Source organism: Mytilus galloprovincialis, chromosome 14, assembly GCF_965363235.1.
Source record: "Mytilus galloprovincialis chromosome 14, xbMytGall1.hap1.1, whole genome shotgun sequence".
Lineage (NCBI taxonomy): Eukaryota > Metazoa > Mollusca > Bivalvia > Mytilida > Mytilidae > Mytilus > Mytilus galloprovincialis.
This window is the reverse complement of record NC_134851.1, coordinates 73363614-73369672: the sequence shown is the minus strand read 5'-3', so window position 1 is coordinate 73369672 and position 6059 is coordinate 73363614. Positions and strand designations below refer to the sequence as shown.

The window sequence follows — 6059 nt, the reverse complement described above, 5'->3', positions numbered from 1 at the left end:
AATTTTCGTCACGAGGTAGAGAGTTTTCCGTTTGGCATAACAGATTTAAGACAAATTCCCTGTCATCTGGTAAGACATGCCAAGTTCTTATATCAATTATTTTGTTTTTCTTGAATGTATTTCGTGTAATATCTTGTTCTGGCAAACCTTTGCATTTATTTGCTAATGATAACCTAAAAGATTCGTAAAATTCAAATTGCAAGTTTTCAATTTGTTGGCGGCTGTAATTCTTAAATAATCTCAGTGGTCCGGATTTCGGTAACAAAGTAATCAAAAACTGAAAACCGTGATCGCCTACAATTTGTATTCCTTGGCTCCATCTTAAGTATTGTAAAGCTTTTTTATTGTATACCTCCAGTTTTAGGTGTTTTCGTAATATATTGAAAACTGGAATCAAACTGTTTCTACCACGCGGTAGTATATTCAAATAAGAAAACGGAACAAGGATGTCTTTCAAAGAGGAAAAAGTTGCGACAATACCATCTAAATCATATGTTTGATTCAACCAAAGTCGTTGCGCACACCCTGTAACTTGACAATCACGTAGAGTAAGATTTGAGTCTCTCATAAAATTTACTGTGTTAACTTAGGTCAAAAAATGTTTGTCACAACGTTTTTAGAGTTGGGACAGTCGTTAAATGTTTGTTACAACTTTCTAAAGGTTGGCACAGTCATTAAATGTTTATTACAACTTATAAAAGGTTGACACAGTCGTTAAATGTTTAAAACAAACACTTCAAAGGTTGATACAGTCGGTAAATGTTTTAATACAAATATTTTAGCGTAACGGTAGTCCATCAGTGTAAAAAAAAATCACGTCTGACCCGGCTCTCAAGATTTGATTTTGTTGTGAAATAGTCCATTACTTATACTATTATCGTCTATCGGGCGATTGTAAACTTGTTTTGCTGTTTATTCACTTATTTTGCGATCGTTGTTTGTCTTTTGTCGTTTTCCATTTATTGCCGTAGCATTGTCCTTTCATTTTTGACAGTCATGTGCGTTTGACTTTAAATAATCCTTTTGATATCCTTACTTTTTATTTTATAATATCTGTTTTATAACATTTTCGTTCATAACTGGTTTTAAAAACCAGAAGCTTTCATTTAAAATAGAGTTTTAATATTATTGCAGAAGAATGAGAAGATGATAATGGATTCATTCAAATCATATTTGATAAATTCTGCGCAATAGAAAAATGTACAAGGGTGTACCTGAAATAAATTTAAAGATTATGACTAAGTTACCAATATTGTACAGCATAATAAACCCGTTTTAATTCGAATTACACCAAGAGGGACATTTCCGATGATTAAAAAAATAATTAGTAAAATCTGTCAAGTTTCATTAAAAACGGAAAACAATTCTTCACCGTAAACGATTTATCCACTTTAATTTTTTGTCGGCAAAAAAACAAAAAAACCGGGACCTCAGGTCGGCAAACTATATTTTTACACAGGTAACTACAGATGTTAGACCACATGTTCAATAATCTGAGCTGGAAAATACAATCGGTGAGTAGAAATTATCAATATTTTAAAGCATGTCTATCGAATAATCATGGATTCATAATTTTGAAGGGAAAATGTGCACATTTGTCGGCTTACAGATCTACCTTACAATGAGGCCCCTCATGGGGGGTCCTAGTAATCACATAATCACCATTTTTTTGCCAATATAATCACATAATCATTAAATATTTGCTTATCTTTAGTAATCAAATAATCATAAACTAAAAATACAGTCCTAGGTAATCAAATAATCATGAAATATTTGGCTTAATAATCAAATAATCATTAAAAAAACGGCCAAGTAATCACATAATCAAAAACCCCATGAGGGCCCTCTACAATGTGTTCTCATTGGCGGATCCAAAAGGGGGGGGGGTTCCAAGGGTTCGAACCTCCTTTGTTTTGGCCGCTCAATGCATTTAAATGGGGACATATAGTTGGACCCCCCTACCCCTGTTTCGTTCTGGGTTGGACCCCCCCCCCCTTTTTAGAATGGCTGGATCCGCCACTGATCCTACGGAATCTATATTGAGATACTCCGATAGGCTATATATAGCTATGAATCGACGTTATATATTACCACACTCGTGCATAGTTGCATGTTCCAGAGAAAATATAAGCTTTGAGCCACCTTTAAGCTTCAATGTACATATTGTATGTTAAAGTATTGCTAACTCGGGTCATAAATTTGCATGAAATACTTGTCACTGGACATTTTATAACCAACAACCAACCGATCTTTACATGTACGTATCCATATAAATGTGTTTCTTATCATGCTTATGCTGGATTACTAGTATTTCCCTAGTTTTGCTTTATCAGCTGATAGTTTTTGTTCTATTTAGAATGCATTGTGACGTCACAATTTCGATTAAAAAAAACCATGCATAGTACAAACACATATGATTTGATCATAAAATGTTAAGAAAATTATTAACTTTAAGATTAAATAGTGACTTATTTAGCAAGTGTCCATTTTCATTTAGATTTTAAATAATTCTCAAATCATGGACAACAAAACATTAATATATTTGATAATACATTTGTAGCATGCATATGCCAGGCATTGAAAGTGAATAAATATTTTAAAATGGTTTAAAATAGCATTAATCATCAAAATAAAACAATATTATTAAATTAATGTTCCTGAAACAAGGCACAGAGTCATAAACAGTTGTCATTTAAACACAGTTGATTAAACAAATTGTGCTAATTCAATTAGTAATTGTTTTATCATGTACTACATTGTTTAAAAAACACATATTAAAAGAGCAAAGCTAGCATCATAATTTTATTCTTTTTAGATTTAACATAGAATTTATATTAAATCACTATAATTTGTTAATACTTTGATTGAACCCAAACTATATATTTTCATGTGAAATTTTTATATAAATTGTGCCCTGTTAGCATTGTTTTTCAAAATTCATTTGTGCCATACATGTTATCTAACTTACAAGTAGTAACATTCAATGGTCATTATATTTATTCCGCAATGATTAAGGACCTTCTAATCATAAGTCATATATATTTTTCGACACGCATTCAATTGTGTTTTGGTTACTTTATTGTTGCCTATTAAACTGTTGGGTTGATGCATCATTGATATATCCCACATCTCCTTTGATCATGTGCATTCACATACGACTGCAGATTTTTTGCATTTTTTACATAATCGTGATAATTATTTTATGTAAACATTCAAAATGTTAGGAAAACATAAAAAAAAATCTATCTGTATGCATATTTTTTTATGTTAACATGGTATAAACTTTTTAAAAGTATTTTATGAAGCTCAAAATATTTTTTATAGATATACACAAATGTAGTATTATCCAGTAAGTTCTCATAAAATTTACTGTGTTAACTGCATTGTATGTGTTGTATCTACTAATTTAGTCTAAAACAATTTTTTTTAATTCAAATTCAAAATTAACAATTAAAATATTTGTATTTACTGAATATGACCATGCAAATGTGACATTAAAATAGGTAATAATCAGGATGTTAACACTGGATATGCAATAGGTAATAATCAGAAATTCTTATATACATGATTTAGCTAATATACAAATTAAGACACAATAGTTTATTGCCCTGGGGGATGATATTTAATCTGTCATTGGTATAATGATACAATTTTATAATAATGTTCACAAATTATCATGATTAAAATTGTCCTCTTCAAAATTTTGATAACTTTTTCAAAACAAATTATAATTTAAGAAAAATATGAAACAGCAGGATATATATTATTTTGGATATAAAAATGCAAATTTTAAAAGTAATCTGAATATTGATTTATTAAAATAAAATTGGGTAAATAACTAAATTAAATAAAAAAGTGAGCTGCAAAGCAATATTTAATGCAAGCTGTTATAACAAATGAATAAGTAAAAAGTATTCAGGGTAACACAAAAGATGTAAAAATTATTAAACTCAAGGATTTAAAACATTAACTGAGATGGTTAAGTCTTGGAACAATATTTTTACATCACAAAGGTTTATTCATTATATGCACTGGACAAAGGTAAAGTCAATATCATAGATCTACATGTATATAGTAACAGGGCATTTATTTATTTTATTTTTTCGTTCCTTAAACTTTTCTTTGTCATGTTTGTCATGTTTGTAGTATCAATATATTTCATATTAAATCATAAACATAATTAAAATAAACAAAAGAAATAACCTGTTGTGTTTTAGAGAGGAATAACTATGTCCATGATGTCTGACTTTAAAGAATTGATGAAAAAAAGTATGGTGTGAGCCTCAATGAGACAGTAACCCTTCAATGAAAGTACATAATCACACTTAACAAATCATTAATGCAGGAAAAAAGACAATACTATATAGAATTTAGACCCCCTTAAAAGATTTATTTTTCTTGTTAATAGGGACTTGAAAATAGAATTGTATTAGTGCTAGAATTTTTTGGTCAATCAAATGAGAAGTGCTAGTTTTATCTAGGTAAATACAGTTATTGTAATTAACTTTCTTATTATTGCACAATGTATATACATGTAGTATTATTTATTTATTATTAGTTAAACATTTACTGTACTTGAGTCTAAATGTATATTTTATTTTGTAGAATCATACTGAATATGTATTGGTTTGACCATGATTCCCACTTTAATAGAATATGACACCTGCTAGTACATGTGCACTTTGATGCATAGAAAATATAGATGTCACTGAGTCGCTGTATAGCTGCAAATTGTGAAACAATGGATTAATTCATTATTTAATGCTAGGTTATCTATTGTTTTTGGAAATTATGAATATGGCGTGCAGCATTATTCCATGATGATAATGTGATGTTCTGATTAAATTGGACAAGAAGAAAATTGTGCCTTGTACAAATAGGAAAATTACAAATTGTATTAAAGGAGGACCACATTACTGGAGGACTAATTACCTTGGATTATCATGATCAATTGTGAATTTGGAATAACAAAATTTCGTAGTTGCAGTGAATATTAATAGTGCGATCATATATGTACATTATTTCTGAATTCCATGAATACCCAGGATAACTATTCATTTGAAATAGCAATTTGGAATAATGAAAATGCATAGTTTCAGTGAATACTACTAATAATAGTGCATCATATCTGAATTCATGAATACTTTTAATTAGTGGATAATCAGTCATTTTAATATAATAACAATATGGATAATGTGAATTTCTAGTTTCAGTGAAATTAACAAAACAGTACATGTATATCACATCTGAAGTTTATGTTGGCATTGCAATTGTTAACTACCGCCAGCATGTCCAGGGTGTGTAAAAAGATCTTAACCAACTATGAGGGTCTCGTGCAGTCCGTGTCAATTGTTTAGAGTCAAATGACTGCTTGCTGTACTTAAATTATTAAAGTCTGAATTAGAATTAAATAAAAATCTTAATTAGCATGATTAGTCATGTTAGTGGCCAAGTGTTCATGGTTTTTGAAACAAATAAACCATGCACATACATTAAAGTATAATTTTATTATCCCTCCTGCAACAAAAGTTGAAGTACATGCATGCAAGCCAAGAAATATGTATTACAATCTGGCAGTGGCTACAGCGTACCGTTTTGTATTTAAGCTTCACCAGATACATTTTAGAAGCTGAAATGCCTGGATACTTCCTTTAAAATGTTATGAAGTTTCTGTTATTGATTTGTTCATTGCACTTCACCTAGTTTTCATGGTACACTACATGTACATGTAACTGTTTACAAAAAAATATTACTGTTTGAGCAGTCACAGTGAAATACACTTGAAGTCTTAAATGTATAACGTATGTATATTAATTGAGTTACTGGATTAATTGTTATGGTATCTTGAAAGGTGTACATGTCTCAGTGTCTGTCAGGCAGGGTTGGCCTGATCCTGACTTTATTTCATGGATCAGTGATTAAGGTTACTTCAGTTACATGTAATTTGTCAAGTTTGTTTCTCACACATGTTTAAAAATACTACAAGCAGTAGGAAAAGTAGGTCAACTATATTTGGTTTATGAAATGAGTGTAAGGTGAATATGTCTAATTGCAAGACT

The 6059-nt window shown here is 30.0% G+C and overlaps 1 long non-coding RNA gene across 1 annotated transcript; it reads left to right on the top strand.

Moving 5' to 3' along the window:
* The first annotated feature begins 1072 nt into the window (after positions 1–1072).
* LOC143058635 (uncharacterized) lies at positions 1073–5427 on the top strand. Its single transcript, XR_012973161.1, has 2 exons — positions 1073–1514; positions 4606–5427. It is a non-coding gene; the product is annotated as an uncharacterized LOC143058635 (long non-coding RNA).
* Positions 5428–6059: the final 632 nt, after the last annotated feature.